Source organism: Lepisosteus oculatus, chromosome 14, assembly GCF_040954835.1.
Source record: "Lepisosteus oculatus isolate fLepOcu1 chromosome 14, fLepOcu1.hap2, whole genome shotgun sequence".
Taxonomy (NCBI): domain Eukaryota; kingdom Metazoa; phylum Chordata; class Actinopteri; order Semionotiformes; family Lepisosteidae; genus Lepisosteus; species Lepisosteus oculatus.
In genome coordinates this window covers 23,633,247-23,655,820 of record NC_090709.1, presented here as the reverse complement: position 1 = coordinate 23,655,820, position 22,574 = coordinate 23,633,247, and the positions used below count along the sequence as shown (strand labels likewise).

The following is a 22,574-nucleotide window of genomic DNA, read 5'->3' as shown; positions in this document are numbered from 1 at the left end:
TTGCTTCCTTCCAATGAGGACGGAGCTGCGGGAGAAAGGGCGCTATAGAGGATCGCTGTGGAGAGCTGCTGCTGTGCTTTGACATCTGAGCTCTGTGGAAAACGATCTCAAAACAATTCTGAAAAACGCGACTCTCCGAACGCCAGCCGAACAAGTCTCCACAGCCGAAGCGCTGTGTCTCTTTTCAGCTGGCGATAAACCTTTCCTCGATCCTTTGCGGACTTGTAAAACTGTTCCTGATCAGAATAAAAAACGCTCACGCTAATACACAAGCACCCGTGTCTCGCCAAAGCTGACAAATAAACAGACGGACAACCGCACTGCACGTGTGAACAGGGGAATGAGCGAGCGAGCGGGGATAGGGCGCCTCCTGCGCTTAAAAGCTTACAGCACCTGGTATTCCCAGGCGGTCTCCCATCCAAGTACTAACCAGGCCCATCCCTGTTTAGCTTCCGAGATCAGACGAGATCAGGCGTGCTCAAGGGAGTGTGGCCGTAAGCGAGAGCAAGGCTCGCTGGCACCCTTCTTATTGAGAGGACAGCTCCGTCACCTCTTTTACGACGCTGCTTTTTTTCTCTTGCGTTTTTCTCTTCTTCCCACGTTCTGTCTCTTCACTGCCTTCGTCCCCGCTCTATTTCACTTCAGCCTTTCACTCTTGCTTCCTTCCAATGAGGACGGAGCTGCGGGAGAAAGGGCGCTATAGAGGATCGCTGTGGAGAGCTGCTGCTGTGCTTTGACATCTGAGCTCTGTGGAAAACGATCTCAATACAATTCTGAAAAACGCGACTCTCCGAACGCCAGTCGAACAAGTCTCCACAGCCGAAGCGCTGTGTCTCTTTTCAGCTGGCGATAAACCTTTCCTCGATCCTTTGCGGACTTGTAAAACTGTTCCTGATCAGAATAAAAAACGCTCACGCTAATACACAAGCACCCGTGTCTCGCCAAAGCTGAGAAATAAACAGACGGACAAGCCGCACTGCACGTGTGAACAGGGGAATGAGCGAGCGAGCGGGGATAGGGCGCCTCCTGCGCTTAAAAGCTTACAGCACCTGGTATTCCCAGGCGGTCTCCCATCCAAGTACTAACCAGGCCCATCCCTGTTTAGCTTCAGAGATCAGACGAGATCAGGCGTGCTCAAGGGGGTGTGGCCATAAGCGAGAGCAAGGCTCGCTGGCACCCTTCTTATTGAGAGGACAGCTCCGTCACCTCTTTTACGACGCTGCTTTTTTTCCCTTGCGTTTTTCTCTTCTTCCCACGTTCTCTCTCTTCACTGCCTTCGTCCCCGCTCTATTTCACTTCAGCCTTTCACTCTTGCTTCCTTCCAATGAGGACTGAGCTGCGGGAGAAAGGGCGCTATAGAGGATCGCTGTGGAGAGCTGCTGCTGTGCTTTGACATCTGAGCTCTGTGGAAAACGATCTCAATACAATTCTGAAAAACGCGACTCTCCGAACGCCAGCCGAACAAGTCTCCACAGCCGAAGCGCTGTGTCTCTTTTCAGCTAGCGATAAACCTTTCCTCGAACCTTTGCGGACTTGTAAAACTGTTCCTGATCAGAATAAAAAACGCTCACGCTAATACACAAGCACCCGTGTCTCGCCAAAGCTGACAAATAAACAGACGGACAAGCCGCACTGCACGTGTGAACAGGGGAATGAGCGAGCGAGCGGGGATAGGGCGCCTCCTGCGCTTAAAAGCTTACAGCACCTGGTACTCCCAGGCGGTCTCCCATCCAACTACTAACCAGGCCCATCCCTGTTTAGCTTCCGAGATCAGACAGATCAGGCGTGCTCAAGGGGGTGTGGCCGTAAGCGAGAACAAGGCTCGCTGGCACCCTTCTTATTGAGAGGACAGCTCCGTCACCTCTTTTATGACGCTGCTCTTTTTCCCTTGCGTTTTTCTCTTCTTCCCACGTTCTCTCTCTTCACTGCCTTCGTCCCCGCTCTATTTCACTTCAGCCTTTCACTCTTGCTTCCTTCCAATGAGGACGGAGCTGCGGGAGAAAGTGCGCTATAGAGGATCGCTGTGGAGAGCTGCTGCTGTGCTTTGACATCTGAGCTCTGTGGAAAACGATCTCAATACAATTCTGAAAAACGCGACTCTCCGATCGCCAGCCGAACAAGTCTCCACAGCCGAAGCGCTGTGTCTCTTTTCAGCTGGCGATAAACCTTTCCTCGATCCTTTGCGGACTTGTAAAACTGTTCCTGATCAGAATAAAAAACGCTCACGCTAATACACAAGCACCCGTGTCTCGCCAAAGCTGACAAATAAACAGACGGACAAGCTGCACTGCACGTGTGAACAGGGGAATGAGCGAGCGAGCGGGGATAGGGCGCCTCCTGCGCTTAAAAGCTTACAGCACCTGGTATTCCCAGGCGGTCTCCCATCCAAGTACTAACCAGGCCCATCCCTGTTTAGCTTCCGAGATCAGACGAGATATGGCGTGCTCAAGGGGGTGTGGCCGTAAGCAAGAGGAAGGCTCGCTGGCACCCTTCTTATTGAGAGGACAGCTCCGTCACCTCTTTTACGACGCTGCTTTTTTTCTCTTGCGTTTTTCTCTTCTTCCCACGTTCTCTCTCTTCACTGCCTTCGTCCCCGCTCTATTTCACTTCAGCCTTTCACTCTTGCTTCCTTCCAATGAGGACGGAGCTGCGGGAGAAAGGGCGCTATAGAGGATCGCTGTGGAGAGCTGCTGCTGTGCTTTGACATCTGAGCTCTGTGGAAAACGATCTCAATACAATTCTGAAAAACGCGACTCTCCGAACGCCAGCCGAACAAGTCTCCACAGCCGAAGCGCTGTGTCTCTTTTCAGCTGGCGATAAACCTTTCCTCGATCCTTTGCAGACTTGTAAAACTGTTCCTGATCAGAATAAAAAACGCTCACGCTAATACACAAGCACCCGTGTCTCGCCAAAGCTGACAAATAAACAGACGGACAAGCCGCACTGCACGTGTGAACAGGGGAATGAGCAAGCGAGCGGGGATAGGGCGCCTCCTGCGCTTAAAAGCTTACAGCACCTGGTATTCCCAGGGAGTCTCCCATCCAAGTACTAACCAGGCCCATCCCTGTTTAGCTTCCGAGATCAGACGAGATCAGGCGTGCTCAAGGGGGTGTGGCCATAAGCGAGAGCAAGGCTCGCTGGCACCCTTCTTATTGAGAGGACAGCTCCGTCACCTCTTTTACGACGCTGCTCTTTTTCCCTTGCGTTTTTCTCTTCTTCCCACGTTCTCTCTCTTCACTGCCTTCGTCCCCGCTCTATTTCACTTCAGCCTTTCACTCTTGCTTCCTTCCAATGAGGACGGAGCTGCGGGAGAAAGGGCGCTATAGAGGATCGCTGTGGAGAGCTGCTGCTGTGCTTTGACATCTGAGCTCTGTGGAAAACGATCTCAATACAATTCTGAAAAACGCGACTCTCCGAACGCCAGCCGAACAAGTCTCCACAGCCGATGCGCTGTGTCTCTTTTCAGCTGGCGATAAACCTTTCCTCGATTCTTTGCGGACTTGTAAAACTGTTCCTGATCAGAATAAAAAACGCTCACGCTAATACACAAGCACCCGTGTCTCGCCAAAGCTGACAAATAAACAGACGGACAAGCCGCACTGCACGTGTGAACAGGGGAATGAGCGAGCGAGCGGGGATAGGGCGCCTCCTGCGCTTAAAAGCTTACAGCACCTGGTATTCCCAGGCGGTCTCCCATCCAAGTACTAACCAGGCCCATCCCTGTTTAGCTTCCGAGATCAGAGGAGATCAGGCGTGCTCAAGAGGGTGTGGCTGTAAGCGAGAGCAAGGCTCGCTGGCACCCTTCTTATTGAGAGGACAGCTCCGTCACCTCTTTTACGACGCTGCTTATTTTCCCTTGCGTTTTTCTCTTCTTCCCACGTTCTCTCTCTTCACTGCCTTCGTCCCCGCTCTATTTCACTTCAGCCTTTCACTCTTGCTTCCTTCCAATGAGGACGGAGCTGCGGGAGAAAGGGCGCTATAGAGGATCGCTGTGGAGAGCTGCTGCTGTGCTTTGACATCTGAGCTCTGTGGAAAACGATCTCAATACAATTCTGAAAAACGCGACTCTCCGAACGCCAGCCGAACAAGTCTCCACAGCCGAAGCGCTGTGTCTCTTTTCAGCTGGCGATAAACCTTTCCTCGATCCTTTGCGGACTTGTAAAACTGTTCCTGATCAGAATAAAAAACGCTCACGCTAATACACAAGCAGCCGTGTCTCGCCAAAGCTGACAAATAGACGGACAAGCTGCACTGCACGTGTGAACAGGGGAATGAGCGAGCGAGCGGGGATAGGGCGCCTCCTGCGCTTAAAAGCTTACAGCACCTGGTATTCCCAGGCGGTCTCCCATCCAAGTACTAACCAGGCCCATCCCTGTTTAGCTTCCGAGATCAGACGAGATCAGGCGTGCTCAAGAGGGTGTGGCCATAAGCGAGAGCAAGGCTCGCTGGCACCCTTCTTATTGAGAGGACAGCTCCGTCACCTCTTTTACGACGCTGCTTTTTTTCCCTTGCGTTTTTCTCTTCTTCCCACGTTCTCTCTCTTCACTGCCTTCGTCCCCGCTCTATTTCACTTCAGCCTTTCACTCTTGCTTCCTTCCAATGAGGACGGAGCTGCGGGAGAAAGGGCGCTATAGAGGATCGCTGTGGAGAGCTGCTGCTGTGCTTTGACATCTGAGCTCTGTGGAAAACGATCTCAATACAATTCTGAAAAACGCGACTCTCCGATCGCCAGCCGAACAAGTCTCCACAGCCGAAGCGCTGTGTCTCTTTTCAGCTGGCGATAAACCTTTCCTCGATCCTTTGCGGACTTGTAAAACTGTTCCTGATCAGAATAAAAAACGCTCACGCTAATACACAAGCACCCGTGTCTCGCCAAAGCTGACAAATAAACAGACGGACAAGCCGCACTGCACGTGTGAACAGGGGAATGAGCGAGCGAGCGGGGATAGGGCGCCTCCTGCGCTTAAAAGCTTACAGCACCTGGTATTCCCAGGCGGTCTCCCATCCAAGTACTAACCAGGCCCATCCCTGTTTAGCTTCCGAGATCAGACGAGATCAGGCGTGCTCAAGGGGGTGTGGCCGTAAGCAAGAGGAAGGCTCGCTGGCACCCTTCTTATTGAGAGGACAGCTCCGTCACCTCTTTTACGACGCTGCTTTTTTTCTCTTGCGTTTTTCTCTTCTTCCCACGTTCTCTCTCTTCACTGCCTTCGTCCCCGCTCTATTTCACTTCAGCCTTTCACTCTTGCTTCCTTCCAATGAGGACGGAGCTGCGGGAGAAAGGGCGCTATAGAGGATCGCTGTGGAGAGCTGCTGCTGTGCTTTGACATCTGAGCTCTGTGGAAAACGATCTCAATACAATTCTGAAAAACGCGACTCTCCGAACGCCAGCCGAACAAGTCTCCACAGCCGAAGCGCTGTGTCTCTTTTCAGCTGGCGATAAACCTTTCCTCGATCCTTTGCAGACTTGTAAAACTGTTCCTGATCAGAATAAAAAACGCTCACGCTAATACACAAGCACCCGTGTCTCGCCAAAGCTGACAAATAAACAGACGGACAAGCCGCACTGCACGTGTGAACAGGGGAATGAGCAAGCGAGCGGGGATAGGGCGCCTCCTGCGCTTAAAAGCTTACAGCACCTGGTATTCCCAGGGAGTCTCCCATCCAAGTACTAACCAGGCCCATCCCTGTTTAGCTTCCGAGATCAGACGAGATCAGGCGTGCTCAAGGGGGTGTGGCCATAAGCGAGAGCCAAGCTCGCTGGAACCCTTCTTATTGAGAGGACAGCTCCGTCACCTCTTTTTCGACGCTGCTTTTTTTCTCTTGCGTTTTTCTCTTCTTTCCACGTTCTCTCTCTTCACTGCCTTCGTCCCCGCTCTATTTCACTTCAGCCTTTCACTCTTGCTTCCTTCCAATGAGGACGGAGATGCGGGAGAAAGGGCGCTATAGAGGATCGCTGTGGAGAGCTGCTGCTGTGCTTTGACATCTGAGCTCTGTGGAAAACGATCTCAATACAATTCTGAAAAACGCGACTCTCCGAACGCCAGCCGAACAAGTCTCCACAGCCGAAGCGCTGTGTCTCTTTTCAGCTGGCGATAAACCTTTCGTCGATCCTTTGCGGACTTGTTAAACTGTTCATGATCAGAATAAAAAACGCTCACGCTAATACACAAGCACCCGTGTCTCGCCAAAGCTGACAAATAAACAGACGGACAAGCCGCACTGCACGTGTGAACAGGGGAATGAGCGAGAGAGCGGGGATAGGGCGCCTCCTGCGCTTAAAAGCTTACAGCACCTGGTATTCCCAGGCGGTCTCCCATCCAAGTACTAACCAGGCCCATCCCTGTTTAGCTTCCGAGACCAGACGAGATCAGGCGTGCTCAAGGGGGTGTGGCCATAAGCGAGAGCAAGGCTCGCTGGCACCCTTCTTATTGAGAGGACAGCTCCGTCACCTCTTTTACGACGCTGCTTTTTTTCCCTTGCGTTTTTCTCTTCTTCCCACGTTCTCTCTCTTCACTGCCTTAGTCCCCGCTCTATATCACTTCAGCCTTTCACTCTTGCTTCCTTCCAATGAGGACGGAGCTGCGGGAGAAAGGGCGCTATAGAGGATCGCTGTGGAGAGCTGCTGCTGTGCTTTGACATCTGAGCTCTGTGGAAAACGATCTCAATACAATTCTGAAAAACGCGACTCTCCGAACGCCAGCCGAACAAGTCTCCACAGCCGAAGCGCTGTGTCTCTTTTCAGCTGGCGATAAACCTTTCCTCGATCCTTTGCGGACTTGTAAAACTGTTCCTGATCAGAATAAAAAACGCTCACGCTAATACACAAGCACCCGTGTCTCGCCAAAGCTGAGAAATAAACAGACGGACAAGCCGCACTGCACGTGTGAACAGGGGAATGAGCGAGCGAGCGGGGATAGGGCGCCTCCTGCGCTTAAAAGCTTACAGCACCTGGTATTCCCAGGCGGTCTCCCATCCAAGTACTAACCAGGCCCATCCCTGTTTAGCTTCAGAGATCAGACGAGATCAGGCGTGCTCAAGGGGGTGTGGCCATAAGCGAGAGCAAGGCTCGCTGGCACCCTTCTTATTGAGAGGACAGCTCCGTCACCTCTTTTACGACGCTGCTTTTTTTCCCTTGCGTTTTTCTCTTCTTCCCACGTTCTCTCTCTTCACTGCCTTCGTCCCCGCTCTATTTCACTTCAGCCTTTCACTCTTGCTTCCTTCCAATGAGGACTGAGCTGCGGGAGAAAGGGCGCTATAGAGGATCGCTGTGGAGAGCTGCTGCTGTGCTTTGACATCTGAGCTCTGTGGAAAACGATCTCAATACAATTCTGAAAAACGCGACTCTCCGAACGCCAGCCGAACAAGTCTCCACAGCCGAAGCGCTGTGTCTCTTTTCAGCTAGCGATAAACCTTTCCTCGAACCTTTGCGGACTTGTAAAACTGTTCCTGATCAGAATAAAAAACGCTCACGCTAATACACAAGCACCCGTGTCTCGCCAAAGCTGACAAATAAACAGACGGACAAGCCGCACTGCACGTGTGAACAGGGGAATGAGCGAGCGAGCGGGGATAGGGCGCCTCCTGCGCTTAAAAGCTTACAGCACCTGGTACTCCCAGGCGGTCTCCCATCCAACTACTAACCAGGCCCATCCCTGTTTAGCTTCCGAGATCAGACAGATCAGGCGTGCTCAAGGGGGTGTGGCCGTAAGCGAGAACAAGGCTCGCTGGCACCCTTCTTATTGAGAGGACAGCTCCGTCACCTCTTTTATGACGCTGCTCTTTTTCCCTTGCGTTTTTCTCTTCTTCCCACGTTCTCTCTCTTCACTGCCTTCGTCCCCGCTCTATTTCACTTCAGCCTTTCACTCTTGCTTCCTTCCAATGAGGACGGAGCTGCGGGAGAAAGGGCGCTATAGAGGATCGCTGTGGAGAGCTGCTGCTGTGCTTTGACATCTGAGCTCTGTTGAAAACGATCTCAATACAATTCTGAAAAACGCGACCCTCCGAACGCCAGCCGAACAAGTCTCCACAGCCGAAGCGCTGTGTCACTTTTCAGCTGGCGATAAACCTTTCCTCGATCCTTTGCGGACTTGTAAAACTGTTCCTGATCAGAATAAAAAACGCTCACGCTAATACACAAGCACCCGTGTCTCGCCAAAGCTGACAAATAAACAGACGGACAAGCCGCACTGCACGTGTGAACAGGGGAATGAGCGAGCGAGCGGGGATAGGGCGCCTCCTGCGCTTAAAAGCTTACAGCACCTGGTATTCCCAGGCGGTCTCCCATCCAAGTACTAACCAGGCCCATCCCTGTTTAGCTTCCGAGATCAGACGAGATCAGGCGTGCTCAAGGGGGTGTGGCCGTAAGCGAGAGCAAGGCTCGCTGGCACCCTTCTTATTGAGAGGACAGCTCCGTCACCTCTTTTACGACGCTGCTTTTTTTCTCTTGCGTTTTTCTCTTCTTCCCACGTTCTCTCTCTTCACTGCCTTCGTCCCCGCTCAATTTCACTTCAGCCTTTCACTCTTGCTTCCTTCCAATGAGGACGGAGCTGCGGGAGAAAGGGCGCTATAGAGGATCGCTGTGGAGAGCTGCTGCTGTGCTTTGACATCTGAGCTCTGTGAAAAACGATCTCAATACAGTTCTGAAAAACGCGACTCTCCGAACGCCAGCCGAACAAGTCTCCACAGCCGAAGCGCTGTGTCTCTTTTCAGCTGGCGATAAACCTTTCTTCGATCCTTTGCGGACTTGTAAAACTGTTCCTGATCAGAATAAAAAACGCTCACGCTAATACACAAGCACCCGCGTCTTGCCAAAGCTGACAAATAAACAGACGGACAAGCCGCACTGCACGTGTGAACAGGGGAATGAGCGAGCGAGCGGGGATAGGGCGCCTCCTGCGCTTAAAAGCTTACAGCACCTGGTATTCCCAGGCGGTCTCCCATCCAAGTACTAACCAGGCCCATCTCTGTTTAGCTTCCGAGATCAGATGAGATCAGGCGTGCTCAAGGGGGTGTGGCCGTAAGCGAGAGCAAGGCTCGCTGGCACCCTTCTTATTGAGAGGACAGCTCCGTCACCTCTTTTACGACGCTGCTTTTTTTCCCTTGCGTTTTTCTCTTCTTCCCACGTTCTCTCTCTTCACTGCCTTCGTCCCCGCTCTATTTCACTTCAGCCTTTCACTTTTGCTTCCTTCCAATGAGGACGGAGCTGCCGGAGAAAGGGCGCTATAGAGGATCGCTGTGGAGAGCTGCTGCTGTGCTTTGACATCTGAGCTCTGTGGAAAACGATCTCAATACAATTCTGAAAAACGTGACTCTCCGAACGCCAGCCGAACAAGTCTCCACAGCCGAAGCGCTGTGTCTCTTTTCAGCTGGCGATAAACCTTTCCTCGATCCTTTGCGGACTTGTAAAACTGTTCCTGATCAGAATAAAAAACGCTCACGCTAATACACAAGCAGCCGTGTCTCGCCAAAGCTGACAAATAGACGGACAAGCCGCACTGCACGTGTGAACAGGGGAATGAGCGAGCGAGCGGGGATAGGGCGCCTCCTGCGCTTAAAAGCTTACAGCACCTGGTATTCCCAGGCGGTCTCCCATCCAAGTACTAACCAGGCCCATCCCTGTTTAGCTTCCGAGATCAGACGAGATCAGGCGTGCTCAAGGGGGTGTGGCCGTAAGCAAGAGGAAGGCTCGCTGGCACCCTTCTTATTGAGAGGACAGCTCCGTCACCTCTTTTACGACGCTGCTTTTTTTCTCTTGCGTTTTTCTCTCTTCCCACGTTCTCTCTCTTCACTGCCTTCGTCCCCGCTCTATTTCACTTCAGCCTTTCACTCTTGCTTCCTTCCAATGAGGACGGAGCTGCGGGAGAAAGGGCGCTATAGAGGATCGCTGTGGAGAGCTGCTGCTGTGCTTTGACATCTGAGCTCTGTGGAAAACGATCTCAATACAATTCTGAAAAACGCGACTCTCCGAACGCCAGCCGAACAAGTCTCCACAGCCGAAGCGCTGTGTCTCTTTTCAGCTGGCGATAAACCTTTCCTCGATCCTTTGCAGACTTGTAAAACTGTTCCTGATCAGAATAAAAAACGCTCACGCTAATACACAAGCACCCGTGTCTCGCCACAGCTGACAAATAAACAGACGGACAAGCCGCACTGCACGTGTGAACAGGGGAATGAGCAAGCGAGCGGGGATAGGGCGCCTCCTGCGCTTAAAAGCTTACAGCACCTGGTATTCCCAGGGAGTCTCCCATCCAAGTACTAACCAGGCCCATCCCTGTTTAGCTTCCGAGATCAGACGAGATCAGGCGTGCTCAAGGGGGTGTGGCCATAAGCGAGAGCAAGGCTCGCTGGCACCCTTCTTATTGAGAGGACAGCTCCGTCACCTCTTTTACGACGCTGCTTTTTTTCCCTTGCGTTATTCTCTTCTTCCCACGTTCTCTCTCTTCACTGCCTTCGTCCCCGCTCTATTTCACTTCAGCCTTTCACTCTTGCTTCCTTCCAATGAGGACGGAGCTGCGGGAGAAAGGGCGCTATAGAGGATCGCTGTGGAGAGCTGCTGCTGTGCTTTGACATCTGAGCTCTGTGGAAAACGATCTCAATACAATTCTGAAAAACGCGACTCTCCGAACGCCAGCCGAACAAGTCTCCACAGCCGAAGCGCTGTGTCTCTTTTCAGCTGGCGATAAACCTTTCCTCGATCCTTTGCGGACTTGTAAAACTGTTCCTGATCAGAATAAAAAACGCTCACGCTAATACACAAGCACCCGTGTCTCGCCAAAGCTGACAAATAAACAGACGGACAAGCCGCACTGCACGTGTGAACAGGGGAATGAGCGAGCGAGCGGGGATAGGGCGCCTCCTGCGCTTAAAAGCTTACAGCACCTGGTATTCCCAGGCGGTCTCCCATCCAAGTACTAACCAGGCCCATCCCTGTTTAGCTTCAGAGATCAGACGAGATCAGGCGTGCTCAAGGGGGTGTGGCCGTAAGCAAGAGCAAGGCTCGCTGGCACCCTTCTTATTGAGAGGACAGCTCCGTCACCTCTTTTACAACGCTGCTTTTTTTCCCTTGCGTTTTTCTCTTCTTCCCACGTTCTCTCTCTTCACTGCCTTCGTCCCCGCTCTATTTCACTTCAGCCTTTCACTTTTGCTTCCTTCCAATGAGGACGGAGCTGCGGGAGAAAGGGCGCTATAGAGGATCGCTGTGGAGAGCTGCTGCTGTGCTTTGACATCTGAGCTCTGTGGAAAACGATCTCAATACAATTCTGAAAAACGCGACTCTCCGAACGCCAGCCGAACAAGTCTCCACAGCCGAAGCGCTGTGTCTCTTTTCAGCTGGCGATAAACCTTTCCTCGATCCTTTGCGGACATGTTAAACTGTTCCTGATCAGAATAAAAAACGCTCACGCTAATACACAAGCACCCGTGTCTCGCCAAAGCTGACAAATAAACAGACGGACAAGCCGCACTGCACGTGTGAACAGGGGAATGAGCGAGCGAGCGGGGATAGGGCGCCTCCTGCGCTTAAAAGCTTACAGCACCTGGTATTCCCAGGCGGTCTCCCATCCAAGTACTAACCAGGCCCATCCCTGTTTAGCTTACGAAATCAGATGAGATCAGGCGTGCTCAAGGGGGTGTGGCCGTAAACGAGAGCAAGGCTCGCTGGCACCCTTCTTATTGAGAGGACAGCTCCGTCACCTCTTTTACGACGCTGCTTTTTTCCCTTGCGTTTTTCTCTTCTTCCCACGTTCTCTCTCTTCACTGCCTTCGTCCCCGCTCTATTTCACTTCAGCCTTTCACTCTTGCTTCCTTCCAATGAGGACGGAGCTGCGGGAGAAAGGGCGCTATAGAGGATCGCTGTGGAGAGCTGCTGCTGTGCTTTGACATCTGAGCTCTGTTGAAAACGATCTCAATACAATTCTGAAAAACGCGACTCTCCGAACTCCAGCCGAACAAGTCTCCACAGCCGAAGCGCTGTGTCTCTTTTCAGCTGGCGATAAACCTTTCCTCGATCCTTATCGGACTTGTTAAACTGTTCCTGATCAGAATAAAAAACGCTCACGCTAATACACAAGAACCCGTGTCTCGCCAAAGCTGACAAATAAACAGACGGACAAGCCGCACTGCACGTGTGAACAGGGGAATGAGCCAGCGAGCGGGGATAGGGCGCCTCCTGCGCTTAAAAGCTTACAGCACCTGGTATTCCCAGGCGGTCTCCCATCCAAGTACTAACCAGGCCCATCCCTTTTTAGCTTCCGAGATCAGACGAGATCAGGCGTGCTCAAGGGGTTGTGGCCGTAAGCGAGAGCAAGGCTCGCTGGCACCCTTCTTATTGAGAGGACAGCTCCGTCACCTCTTTTACGACGCTGCTTTTTTTCCCTTGCGTTTTTCTCTTCTTCCCACGTTCTCTCTCTTCACTGCCTTCGTCCCCGCTCTATTTCACTTCAGCCTTTCACTCTTGCTTCCTTCCAATGAGGACGGAGCTGCGGGAGAAAGGGCGCTATAGAGGATCGCTGTGGAGAGCTGCTGCTGTGCTTTGACATCTGAGCTCTGTGGAAAACGATCTCAATACAATTCTGAAAAACGCGACTCTCCGAAGCCAGCCGAACAAGTCTCCACAGCCGAAGCGCTGTGTCTCTTTTCAGCTGGCGATAAACCTTTCCTCGATCCTTTGCGGACTTGTAAAACTGTTCCTGATCAGAATAAAAAACGCTCACGCTAATACACAAGCACCCATGTCTCGCCAAAGCTGACAAATAAACAGACGGACAAGCTGCACTGCACGTGTGAACAGGGGAATGAGCGAGCGAGCAGGGATAGGGCGCCTCCTGCGCTTAAAAGCTTACAGCACCTGGTATTCCCAGGCGGTCTCCCATCCAAGTACTAACCAGGCCCATCCCTGTTTAGCTTTCGAGATCAGACGAGATCAGGCGTGCTCAAGGGGGTGTGGCCGTAAGCGAGAGCAAGGCTCGCTGGCACCCTTCTTATTGAGAGGACAGCTCCGTCACCTCTTTTACGACGCTGCTTTTTTTCCCTTGCGTTTTTCTCTTCTTCCCACGTTCCCTCTCTTCACTGCCTTCATCCCCGCTCTATTTCACTTCAGCCTTTCACTCTTGCTTCCTTCCAATGAGGACGGAGCTGCGGGAGAAAGGGCGCTATAGAGGATCGCTGTGGAGAGCTGCTGCTGTGCTTTGACATCTGAGCTCTGATGAAAACGATCTCAATACAATTCTGAAAAACGCGACTCTCCGAACGCCAGCCGAACAAGTCTCCACAGCCGAAGCGCTGTGTCTCTTTTCAGCTGGCGATAAACCTTTCCTCGATCCTTTGCGGACTTGTAAAACTGTTCATGATCAGAATAAAAAACGCTCACGCTAATACACAAGCACCCGCGTCTCGCCAAAGCTGACAAATAAACAGACGGACAAGCCGCACTGCACGTGTGAACAGGGGAATGAGCGAGCGAGCGGGGATAGGGCGCCTCCTGCGCTTAAAAGCTTACAGCACCTGGTATTCCCAGGCGGTCTCCCATCCAAGTACTAACCAGGCCCATCCCTGTTTAGCTTCCGAGATCAGATGAGATCAGGCGTGCTCAAGGGGGTGTGGCCGTAAGCGAGAGCAAGGCTCGCTGGCACCCTTCTTATTGAGAGGACAGCTCCGTCACCTCTTTTACGACGCTGCTTTTTTTCCCTTGCGTTTTTCTCTTCTTCCCACGTTCTCTCTGTTCACTGCCTTCGTCCCCGCTCTATTTCACTTCAGCCTTTCACTCTTGCTTCCTTCCAATGAGGACGGAGCTGCGGGAGAAAGGGCGCTATAGAGGATCGCTGTGGAGAGCTGCTGCTGTGCTTTGACATCTGAGCTCTGTGGAAAACGATCTCAATACAATTCTGAAAAACGCGACTCTCCGAACGCCAGCCGAACAAGTCTCCACAGCCGAAGCGCTGTGTCTCTTTTCAGCTGGCGATAAACCTTTCCTCGATCCTTTGCAGACTTGTAAAACTGTTCCTGATCAGAATAAAAAACGCTCACGCTAATACACAAGCACCCGTGTCTCGCCAAAGCTGACAAATAAACAGACGGACAAGCCGCACTGCACGTGTGAACAGGGGAATGAGCAAGCGAGCGGGGATAGGGCGCCTCCTGCGCTTAAAAGCTTACAGCACCTGGTATTCCCAGGCGGTCTCCCATCCAAGTACTAACCAGGCCCATCCCTGTTTAGCTTCCGAGATCAGACGAGATCAGGCGTGCTCAAGGGGGTGTGGCCGTAAGCGAGAGCAAGGCTCGCTGGCACCCTTCTTATTGAGAGGACAGCTCCGTCACCTCTTTTACGACGCTGCTCTTTTTCCCTTGCGTTTTTCTCTTCTTCCCACGTTCTCTCTCTTCACTGCCTTCGTCCCCGCTCTATTTCACTTCAGCCTTTCACTCTTGCTTCCTTCCAATGAGGACGGAGCTGCGGGAGAAAGGGCGCTATAGAGGATCGCTGTGGAGAGCTGCTGCTGTGCTTTGACATCTGAGCTCTGTGGAAAACGATCTCAATACAATTCTGAAAAACGCGACTCTCCGAACGCCAGCCGAACAAGTCTCCACAGCCGATGCGCTGTGTCTCTTTTCAGCTGGCGATAAACCTTTCCTCGATTCTTTGCGGACTTGTTAAACTGTTCCTGATCAGAACAAAAAAACGCTCACGCTAATACACAAGCACCCGTGTCTCGCCAAAGCTGACAAATAAACAGACGGACAAGCCGCACTGCACGTGTGAACAGGGGAATGAGCGAGCGAGCGGGGATAGGGCGCCTCCTGCGCTTAAAAGCTTACAGCACCTGGTATTCCCAGGCGGTCTCCCATCCAAGCACTAACCAGGCCCATCCCTGTTTTGCTTCCGAGATCAGATGAGATCAGGCGTGCTCAAGGGGGTGTGGCCGTAAGCGAGAGCAAGGCTCGCTGGCACCCTTCTTATTGAGAGGACAGCTCCGTCACCTCTTTTACAACGCTGCTTTTTTTCTCTTGCGTTTTTCTCTTCTTCCCACGTTCTCTCTCTTCACTGCCTTCGTCCCCGCTCTATTTCACTTCAGCCTTTCACTTTTGCTTCCTTCCAATGAGGACGGAGCTGCGGGAGAAAGGGCGCTATAGAGGATCGCTGTGGAGAGCTGCTGCTGTGCTTTGACATCTGAGCTCTGTGGAAAACGATCTCAATACAATTCTGAAAAACGCGACTCTCCGAACGCCAGCCGAACAAGTCTCCACAGCCGAAGCGCTGTGTCTCTTTTCAGCTGGCGATAAACCTTTCCTCGATCCTTTGCGGACTTGTAAAACTGTTCCTGATCAGAATAAAAAACGCTCACGCTAATACACAAGCACCCGTGTCTCACCAAAGCTGACAAATAAACAGACGGACAAGCCGCACTGCACGTGTGAACAGGGGAATGAGCGAGCGAGCGGGGATAGGGCGCCTCCTGTGCTTAAAAGCTTACAGCACCTGGTATTCCCAGGCGGTCTCCCATCCAAGTACTAACCAGGCCCATCCCTGTTTAGATTCTGAGATCAGACGAGATCAGGCGTGCTCAAGGGGGTGTGGCTGTAAGCGAGAGCAAGGCTCGCTGGCACCCTTCTTATTGAGAGGACAGCTCCGTCACCTCTTTTACGACGCTGCTTTTTTCCCTTGCGTTTTTCTCTTCTTTCCACGTTCTCTCTCTTCACTGCCTTCGTCCCCGCTCTATTTCACTTCAGCCTTTCACTCTTGCTTCCTTCCAATGAGGACGGAGCTGCGGGAGAAAGGGCGCTATAGAGGATCGCTGTGGAGAGCTGCTGCTGTGCTTTGACATCTGAGCTCTGTGGAAAACGATCTCAATACAATTCTGAAAAACGCGACTCTCCGAACGCCAGCCGAACAAGTCTCCACAGCCGAAGCGCTGTGTCTCTTTTCAGCTGGCGATAAACCTTTCCTCGATCCTTTGCGGACTTGTAAAACTGTTCCTGATCAGAATAAAAAACGCTCACGCTAATACACAAGCACCCGTGTCTCGCCAAAGCTGACAAATAAACAGATGGACAAGCCGCACTGCACGTGTGAACAGGGGAATGAGCGAGCGAGCGGGGATAGGGCGCCTCCTGCGCTTAAAAGCTTACAGCACCTGGTATTCCCAGGCGGTCTCCCATCCAAGTACTAATCAGGCCCATCCCTGTTTAGCTTCCGAGATCAGACAAGATCAGGCGTGCTCAAGGGGGTGTGCCCGTAAGCGAGAGCAAGGCTCGCTGGCACCCTTCTTATTGAGAGGACAGCTCCGTCACCTCTTTTACGACGCTGCTTTTTTTCTCTTGCGTTTTTCTCTTCTTCCCACGTTCTCTCTCTTCACTGCCTTTGTCCCTGCTCTATTTCACTTCAGCCTTTCACTCTTGCTTCCTTCCAATGAGGACGGAGCTGCGGGAGAAAGGGCGCTATAGAGGATCGCTGTGGAGAGCTGCTGCTGTGCTTTGACATCTGAGCTCTGTGGAAAACGATCTCAATACAATTCTGAAAAACGCGACTCTCCGAACGCCAGCCGAACAAGTCTCCACAGCCGAAGCGCTGTGTCTCTTTTCAGCTGGCGATAAACCTTTCCTCGATCCTTTGCGGACTTGTAAAACTGTTCCTGATCAGAATAAAAAACGCTCACGCTAATACACAAGCACCCGTGTCTCGCCAACGCTGAGAAATAAACAGATGGACAAGCCGCACTGCACGTGTGAACAGGGGAATGAGCGAGCGAGCGGGGATAGGGCGCCTCCTGCGCTTAAAAGCTTACAGCACCTGGTATTCCCAGGCGGTCTCCCATCCAAGTACTAACCAGGCCCATCCCTGTTTAGCTTCCAAGATCAGACGAGATCAGGCGTGCTCAAGGGGGTGTGGCCGCTAGCGAGAGCAAAGCTCGCTGGCACCCTTCTTATTGAGAGGACAGCTCCGTCACCTCTTTTACGACGCTGCTTTTTTTCTCTTGCGTTTTTCTCTTCTTCCCACGTTCTCTCTCTTCACTGCCTTCGTCCCCGCTCAATTTCACTTCAGCCTTTCACTCTTGCTTCCTTCCAATGAGGACGGAGCTGCGGGAGAAAGGGCGCTATAGAGGATCGCTGTGGAGAGCTGCTGCTGTGCTTTGACATCTGAGCTCTGTGGAAAACGATCTCAATACAATTCTGAAAAACGCGACTCTCCGAACGCCAGCCGAACAAGTCTCCACAGCCGAAGCGCTGTGTCTCTTTTCAGCTGGCGATAAACCTTTCCTCGATCCTTTGCGGACTTGTAAAACTGTTCCTGATCAGAATAAAAAACGCTCACGCTAATACACAAGCACCCGTGTCTCGCCAAAGCTGAGAAATAAACAGACGGACAAGCCGCACTGCACGTGTGAACAGGGGAATGAGCGAGCGAGCGGGGATAGGGCGCCTCCTGCGCTTAAAAGCTTACAGCACCTGGTATTCCCAGGCGGTCTCCCATCCAAGTACTAACCAGGCCCATCCCTGTTTAGCTTCAGAGATCAGACGAGATCAGGCGTGCTCAAGGGGGTGTGGCCGTAAGCAAGAGCAAGGCTCGCTGGCACCCTTCTTATTGAGAGGACAGCTCCGTCACCTCTTTTACAACGCTGCTTTTTTTCCCTTGCGTTTTTCTCTTCTTCCCACGTTCTCTCTCTTCACTGCCTTCGTCCCCGCTCTATTTCACTTCAGCCTTTCACTTTTGCTTCCTTCCAATGAGGACGGAGCTGCGGGAGAAAAGGCGCTATAGAGGATCGCTGTGGAGAGCTGCTGCTGTGCTTTGACATCTGAGCTCTGTGGAAAACGATCTCAATACAATTCTGAAAAACGCGACTCTCCGAACGCCAGCCGAACAAGACTCCACAGCCGAAGCGCTGTGTCTCTTTTCAGCTGGCGATAAACCTTTCCTCGATCCTTTGCGGACATGTTAAACTGTTCCTGATCAGAATAAAAAACGCTCACGCTAATACACAAGCACCCGTGTCTCGCCAAAGCTGACAAATAAACAGACGGACAAGCCGCACTGCACGTGTGAACAGGGGAATGAGCGAGCGAGCGGGGATAGGGCGCCTCCTGCGCTTAAAAGCTTACAGCACCTGGTATTCCCAGGCGGTCTCCCATCCAAGTACTAACCAGGCCCATCCCTGTTTAGCTTACGAAATCAGATGAGATCAGGCGTGCTCAAGGGGGTGTGGCCGTAAACGAGAGCAAGGCTCGCTGGCACCCTTCTTATTGAGAGGACAGCTCCGTCACCTCTTTTACGACGCTGCTTTTTTCCCTTGCGTTTTTCTCTTCTTCCCACGTTCTCTCTCTTCACTGCCTTCGTCCCCGCTCTATTTCACTTCAGCCTTTCACTCTTGCTTCCTTCCAATGAGGACGGAGCTGCGGGAGAAAGGGCGCTATAGAGGATCGCTGTGGAGAGCTGCTGCTGTGCTTTGACATCTGAGCTCTGTTGAAAACGATCTCAATACAATTCTGAAAAACGCGACTCTCCGAACGCCAGCCGAACAAGTCTCCACAGCCGAAGCGCTGTGTCTCTTTTCAGCTGGCGATAAACCTTTCCTCGATCCTTATCGGACTTGTTAAACTGTTCCTGATCAGAATAAAAAACGCTCACGCTAATACACAAGCACCCGTGTCTCGCCAAAGCTGACAAATAAACAGACGGACAAGCCGCACTGCACGTGTGAACAGGGGAATGAGCCAGCGAGCGGGGATAGGGCGCCTCCTGCGCTTAAAAGCTTACAGCACCTGGTATTCCCAGGCGGTCTCCCATCCAAGTACTAACCAGGCCCATCCCTTTTTAGCTTCCGAGATCAGACGAGATCAGGCGTGCTCAAGGGGTTGTGGCCGTAAGCGAGAGCAAGGCTCGCTGGCACCCTTCTTATTGAGAGGACAGCTCCGTCACCTCTTTTACGACGCTGCTTTTTTTCCCTTGCGTTTTTCTCTTCTTCCCACGTTCTCTCTCTTCACTGCCTTCGTCCCCGCTCTATTTCACTTCAGCCTTTCACTCTTGCTTCCTTCCAATGAGGACGGAGCTGCGGGAGAAAGGGCGCTATAGAGGATCGCTGTGGAGAGCTGCTGCTGTGCTTTGACATCTGAGCTCTGTGGAAAACGATCTCAATACAATTCTGAAAAACGCGACTCTCCGAAGCCAGCCGAACAAGTCTCCACAGCCGAAGCGCTGTGTCTCTTTTCAGCTGGCGATAAACCTTTCCTCGATCCTTTGCGGACTTGTAAAACTGTTCCTGATCAGAATAAAAAACGCTCACGCTAATACACAAGCACCCATGTCTCGCCAAAGCTGACAAATAAACAGACGGACAAGCTGCACTGCACGTGTGAACAGGGGAATGAGCGAGCGAGCAGGGATAGGGCGCCTCCTGCGCTTAAAAGCTTACAGCACCTGGTATTCCCAGGCGGTCTCCCATCCAAGTACTAACCAGGCCCATCCCTGTTTAGCTTTCGAGATCAGACGAGATCAGGCGTGCTCAAGGGGGTGTGGCCGTAAGCGAGAGCAAGGCTCGCTGGCACCCTTCTTATTGAGAGGACAGCTCCGTCACCTCTTTTACGACGCTGCTTTTTTTCCCTTGCGTTTTTCTCTTCTTCCCACGTTCTCTCTCTTCACTGCCTTCATCCCCGCTCTATTTCACTTCAGCCTTTCACTCTTGCTTCCTTCCAATGAGGACGGAGCTGCGGGAGAAAGGGCGCTATAGAGGATCGCTGTGGAGAGCTGCTGCTGTGCTTTGACATCTGAGCTCTGATGAAAACGATCTCAATACAATTCTGAAAAACGCGACTCTCCGAACGCCAGCCGAACAAGTCTCCACAGCCGAAGCGCTGTGTCTCTTTTCAGCTGGCGATAAACCTTTCCTCGATCCTTTGCGGACTTGTAAAACTGTTCATGATCAGAATAAAAAACGCTCACGCTAATACACAAGCACCCGCGTCTCGCCAAAGCTGACAAATAAACAGACGGACAAGCCGCACTGCACGTGTGAACAGGGGAATGAGCGAGCGAGCGGGGATAGGGCGCCTCCTGCGCTTAAAAGCTTACAGCACCTGGTATTCCCAGGCGGTCTCCCATCCAAGTACTAACCAGGCCCATCCCTGTTTAGCTTCCGAGATCAGATGAGATCAGGCGTGCTCAAGGGGGTGTGGCCGTAAGCGAGAGCAAGGCTCGCTGGCACCCTTCTTATTGAGAGGACAGCTCCGTCACCTCTTTTACGACGCTGCTTTTTTTCCCTTGCGTTTTTCTCTTCTTCCCACGTTCTCTCTGTTCACTGCCTTCGTCCCCGCTCTATTTCACTTCAGCCTTTCACTCTTGCTTCCTTCCAATGAGGACGGAGCTGCGGGAGAAAGGGCGCTATAGAGGATCGCTGTGGAGAGCTGCTGCTGTGCTTTGACATCTGAGCTCTGTGGAAAACGATCTCAATACAATTCTGAAAAACGCGACTCTCCGAACGCCAGCCGAACAAGTCTCCACAGCCGAAGCGCTGTGTCTCTTTTCAGCTGGCGATAAACCTTTCCTCGATCCTTTGTGGACTTGTAAAACTGTTCCTGATCAGAATAAAAAACGCTCACGCTAATACACAAGCACCCGTGTCTCGCCAAAGCTGACAAATAAACAGACGGACAAGCCGCACTGCACGTGTGAACAGGGGAATGAGCGAGCGAGCGGGGATAGGGCGCCTCCTGCGCTTAAAAGCTTACAGCACCTGGTATTCCCAGGCGGTCTCCCATCCAAGTACTAACCAGGCCCATCCCTGTTTAGCTTTCGAGATCAGACGAGATCAGGCGTGCTCAAGGGGGTGTGGCCGTAAGCGAGCGCAAGGCTCGCTGGCACCCTTCTTATTGAGAGGACAGCTCCGTCACCTCTTTTACGACGCTGCTTTTTTCCCTTGCGTTTTTCTCTTCTTCCCACGTTCTCTCTCTTCACTGCCTTCGTCCCCGCTCTATTTCACTTCAGCCTTTCACTCTTGCTTCCTTCCAATGAGGACGGAGCTGCGGGAGAAAGGGCGCTAGAGAGGATCGCTGTGGAGAGCTGCTGCTGTGCTTTGACATCTGAGCTCTGTGGAAAACGATCTCAATACAATTCTGAAAAACGCGACTCTCCGAACGCCAGCCGAACAAGTCTCCACAGCCGAAGCGCTGTGTCTCTTTTCAGCTGGCGATAAACCTTTCCTCGATCCTTTGCGGACTTGTTAAACTGTTCCTGATCAGAATAAAAAACGCTCACGCTAATACACAAGCACCCGTGTCTCGCCAAAGCTGACAAATAAACAGACGGACAAGCCGCACTACACGTGTGAACAGGGGAATGAGCCAGCGAGCGGGGATAGGGCGCCTCCTGCGCTTAAAAGCTTACAGCACCTGGTATTCCCAGGCGGTCTCCCATCCAAGTACTAACCAGGCCCATCCCTTTTTAGCTTCCGAGATCAGACGAGATCAGGCGTGCTCAAGGGGTTGTGGCCGTAAGCGAGAGCAAGGCTCGCTGGCACCCTTCTTATTGAGAGGACAGCTCCGTCACCTCTTTTACGACGCTGCTTTTTTTCCCTTGCGTTTTTCTCTTCTTCCCACGTTCTCTCTCTTCACTGCCTTCGTCCCCGCTCTATTTCACTTCAGCCTTTCACTCTTGCTTCCTTCCAATGAGGACGGAGCTGCGGGAGAAAGGGCGCTATAGAGGATCGCTGTGGAGAGCTGCTGCTGTGCTTTGACATCTGAGCTCTGTGGAAAACGATCTCAATACAATTCTGAAAAACGCGACTCTCCGAAGCCAGCCGAACAAGTCTCCACAGCCGAAGCGCTGTGTCTCTTTTCAGCTGGCGATAAACCTTTCCTCGATCCTTTGCGGACTTGTAAAACTGTTCCTGATCAGAATAAAAAACGCTCACGCTAATACACAAGCACCCGTGTCTCGCCAAAGCTGACAAATAAACAGACGGACAAGCTGCACTGCACGTGTGAACAGGGGAATGAGCGAGCGAGAAGGGATAGGGCGCCTCCTGCGCTTAAAAGCTTACAGCACCTGGTATTCCCAGGCGGTCTCCCATCCAAGTACTAACCAGGCCCATCCCTGTTTAGCTTTCGAGATCAGACGAGATCAGGCGTGCTCAAGGGGGTGTGGCCGTAAGCGAGAGCAAGGCTCGCTGGCACCCTTCTTATTGAGAGGACAGCTCCGTCACCTCTTTTACGACGCTGCTTTTTTTCCCTTGCGTTTTTCTCTTCTTCCCACGTTCTCTCTCTTCACTGCCTTCATCCCCGCTCTATTTCACTTCAGCCTTTCACTCTTGCTTCCTTCCAATGAGGACGGAGCTGCGGGAGACAGGGCGCTATAGAGGATCGCTGTGGAGAGCTGCTGCTGTGCTTTGACATCTGAGCTCTGTGGAAAACGATCTCAATACAATTCTGAAAAACGCGACTCTCCGAACGCCAGCCGAACAAGTCTCCACAGCCGAAGCGCTGTGTCTCTTTTCAGCTGGCGATAAACCTTTCCTCGATCCTTTGCGGACTTGTAAAACTGTTCATGATCAGAATAAAAAACGCTCACGCTAATACACAAGCACCCGTGTCTCGCC

At 52.2% G+C, this 22,574-nt stretch overlaps 24 non-coding genes and 10 pseudogenes across 24 annotated transcripts; all 34 read right to left on the bottom strand.

Annotated features, from left to right (window-relative positions):
• Positions 1 to 381: 381 nt before the first annotated feature.
• LOC138216187 (5S ribosomal RNA) lies at positions 382 to 500 on the bottom strand. Its single transcript, XR_011179899.1, has one exon. It is a non-coding gene; the product is annotated as a 5S ribosomal RNA (ribosomal RNA).
• Positions 501 to 1,037: 537 nt separating this feature from the next.
• Positions 1,038 to 1,156, bottom strand: LOC138216242 (5S ribosomal RNA). The gene has a single exon (XR_011179954.1). It is a non-coding gene; the product is annotated as a 5S ribosomal RNA (ribosomal RNA).
• Positions 1,157 to 1,693: 537 nt separating this feature from the next.
• Positions 1,694 to 1,811, bottom strand: LOC138218783 (5S ribosomal RNA; annotated as a pseudogene).
• Positions 1,812 to 2,348: 537 nt separating this feature from the next.
• On the bottom strand, positions 2,349 to 2,467 carry LOC138218116 (5S ribosomal RNA; annotated as a pseudogene).
• A 537-nt stretch (positions 2,468 to 3,004) lies between these two features.
• On the bottom strand, positions 3,005 to 3,123 carry LOC138217110 (5S ribosomal RNA). Its single transcript, XR_011180823.1, has one exon. It is a non-coding gene; the product is annotated as a 5S ribosomal RNA (ribosomal RNA).
• A 537-nt stretch (positions 3,124 to 3,660) lies between these two features.
• LOC138217158 (5S ribosomal RNA) lies at positions 3,661 to 3,779 on the bottom strand. The gene has a single exon (XR_011180871.1). It is a non-coding gene; the product is annotated as a 5S ribosomal RNA (ribosomal RNA).
• Positions 3,780 to 4,312: 533 nt separating this feature from the next.
• On the bottom strand, positions 4,313 to 4,431 carry LOC138216735 (5S ribosomal RNA). The gene has a single exon (XR_011180447.1). It is a non-coding gene; the product is annotated as a 5S ribosomal RNA (ribosomal RNA).
• A 537-nt stretch (positions 4,432 to 4,968) lies between these two features.
• On the bottom strand, positions 4,969 to 5,087 carry LOC138244144 (5S ribosomal RNA). The gene has a single exon (XR_011192758.1). It is a non-coding gene; the product is annotated as a 5S ribosomal RNA (ribosomal RNA).
• A 537-nt stretch (positions 5,088 to 5,624) lies between these two features.
• LOC138217109 (5S ribosomal RNA) lies at positions 5,625 to 5,743 on the bottom strand. The gene has a single exon (XR_011180822.1). It is a non-coding gene; the product is annotated as a 5S ribosomal RNA (ribosomal RNA).
• Positions 5,744 to 6,280: 537 nt separating this feature from the next.
• LOC138216979 (5S ribosomal RNA) lies at positions 6,281 to 6,399 on the bottom strand. The gene has a single exon (XR_011180692.1). It is a non-coding gene; the product is annotated as a 5S ribosomal RNA (ribosomal RNA).
• A 537-nt stretch (positions 6,400 to 6,936) lies between these two features.
• LOC138216241 (5S ribosomal RNA) lies at positions 6,937 to 7,055 on the bottom strand. The gene has a single exon (XR_011179953.1). It is a non-coding gene; the product is annotated as a 5S ribosomal RNA (ribosomal RNA).
• Positions 7,056 to 7,592: 537 nt separating this feature from the next.
• On the bottom strand, positions 7,593 to 7,710 carry LOC138218782 (5S ribosomal RNA; annotated as a pseudogene).
• A 537-nt stretch (positions 7,711 to 8,247) lies between these two features.
• Positions 8,248 to 8,366, bottom strand: LOC138244143 (5S ribosomal RNA). The gene has a single exon (XR_011192757.1). It is a non-coding gene; the product is annotated as a 5S ribosomal RNA (ribosomal RNA).
• Positions 8,367 to 8,903: 537 nt separating this feature from the next.
• Positions 8,904 to 9,022, bottom strand: LOC138216179 (5S ribosomal RNA). Its single transcript, XR_011179891.1, has one exon. It is a non-coding gene; the product is annotated as a 5S ribosomal RNA (ribosomal RNA).
• A 533-nt stretch (positions 9,023 to 9,555) lies between these two features.
• LOC138244142 (5S ribosomal RNA) lies at positions 9,556 to 9,674 on the bottom strand. Its single transcript, XR_011192756.1, has one exon. It is a non-coding gene; the product is annotated as a 5S ribosomal RNA (ribosomal RNA).
• Positions 9,675 to 10,210: 536 nt separating this feature from the next.
• On the bottom strand, positions 10,211 to 10,329 carry LOC138217107 (5S ribosomal RNA). Its single transcript, XR_011180820.1, has one exon. It is a non-coding gene; the product is annotated as a 5S ribosomal RNA (ribosomal RNA).
• Positions 10,330 to 10,866: 537 nt separating this feature from the next.
• Positions 10,867 to 10,985, bottom strand: LOC138244967 (5S ribosomal RNA). The gene has a single exon (XR_011193584.1). It is a non-coding gene; the product is annotated as a 5S ribosomal RNA (ribosomal RNA).
• Positions 10,986 to 11,522: 537 nt separating this feature from the next.
• LOC138218162 (5S ribosomal RNA) lies at positions 11,523 to 11,641 on the bottom strand (annotated as a pseudogene).
• A 536-nt stretch (positions 11,642 to 12,177) lies between these two features.
• LOC138218372 (5S ribosomal RNA) lies at positions 12,178 to 12,296 on the bottom strand (annotated as a pseudogene).
• A 536-nt stretch (positions 12,297 to 12,832) lies between these two features.
• Positions 12,833 to 12,951, bottom strand: LOC138216382 (5S ribosomal RNA). The gene has a single exon (XR_011180094.1). It is a non-coding gene; the product is annotated as a 5S ribosomal RNA (ribosomal RNA).
• Positions 12,952 to 13,488: 537 nt separating this feature from the next.
• On the bottom strand, positions 13,489 to 13,607 carry LOC138216730 (5S ribosomal RNA). Its single transcript, XR_011180442.1, has one exon. It is a non-coding gene; the product is annotated as a 5S ribosomal RNA (ribosomal RNA).
• Positions 13,608 to 14,144: 537 nt separating this feature from the next.
• On the bottom strand, positions 14,145 to 14,263 carry LOC138244141 (5S ribosomal RNA). The gene has a single exon (XR_011192755.1). It is a non-coding gene; the product is annotated as a 5S ribosomal RNA (ribosomal RNA).
• A 538-nt stretch (positions 14,264 to 14,801) lies between these two features.
• On the bottom strand, positions 14,802 to 14,920 carry LOC138217552 (5S ribosomal RNA). The gene has a single exon (XR_011181264.1). It is a non-coding gene; the product is annotated as a 5S ribosomal RNA (ribosomal RNA).
• A 537-nt stretch (positions 14,921 to 15,457) lies between these two features.
• LOC138216676 (5S ribosomal RNA) lies at positions 15,458 to 15,576 on the bottom strand. Its single transcript, XR_011180388.1, has one exon. It is a non-coding gene; the product is annotated as a 5S ribosomal RNA (ribosomal RNA).
• A 536-nt stretch (positions 15,577 to 16,112) lies between these two features.
• On the bottom strand, positions 16,113 to 16,231 carry LOC138218270 (5S ribosomal RNA; annotated as a pseudogene).
• A 537-nt stretch (positions 16,232 to 16,768) lies between these two features.
• Positions 16,769 to 16,887, bottom strand: LOC138217992 (5S ribosomal RNA; annotated as a pseudogene).
• Positions 16,888 to 17,424: 537 nt separating this feature from the next.
• On the bottom strand, positions 17,425 to 17,543 carry LOC138244966 (5S ribosomal RNA). The gene has a single exon (XR_011193583.1). It is a non-coding gene; the product is annotated as a 5S ribosomal RNA (ribosomal RNA).
• A 537-nt stretch (positions 17,544 to 18,080) lies between these two features.
• LOC138218161 (5S ribosomal RNA) lies at positions 18,081 to 18,199 on the bottom strand (annotated as a pseudogene).
• A 536-nt stretch (positions 18,200 to 18,735) lies between these two features.
• On the bottom strand, positions 18,736 to 18,854 carry LOC138218371 (5S ribosomal RNA; annotated as a pseudogene).
• A 536-nt stretch (positions 18,855 to 19,390) lies between these two features.
• Positions 19,391 to 19,509, bottom strand: LOC138216381 (5S ribosomal RNA). Its single transcript, XR_011180093.1, has one exon. It is a non-coding gene; the product is annotated as a 5S ribosomal RNA (ribosomal RNA).
• A 537-nt stretch (positions 19,510 to 20,046) lies between these two features.
• On the bottom strand, positions 20,047 to 20,165 carry LOC138216719 (5S ribosomal RNA). Its single transcript, XR_011180431.1, has one exon. It is a non-coding gene; the product is annotated as a 5S ribosomal RNA (ribosomal RNA).
• Positions 20,166 to 20,702: 537 nt separating this feature from the next.
• On the bottom strand, positions 20,703 to 20,821 carry LOC138216380 (5S ribosomal RNA). Its single transcript, XR_011180092.1, has one exon. It is a non-coding gene; the product is annotated as a 5S ribosomal RNA (ribosomal RNA).
• Positions 20,822 to 21,357: 536 nt separating this feature from the next.
• On the bottom strand, positions 21,358 to 21,476 carry LOC138218370 (5S ribosomal RNA; annotated as a pseudogene).
• Positions 21,477 to 22,012: 536 nt separating this feature from the next.
• Positions 22,013 to 22,131, bottom strand: LOC138216379 (5S ribosomal RNA). The gene has a single exon (XR_011180091.1). It is a non-coding gene; the product is annotated as a 5S ribosomal RNA (ribosomal RNA).
• Positions 22,132 to 22,574: the final 443 nt, after the last annotated feature.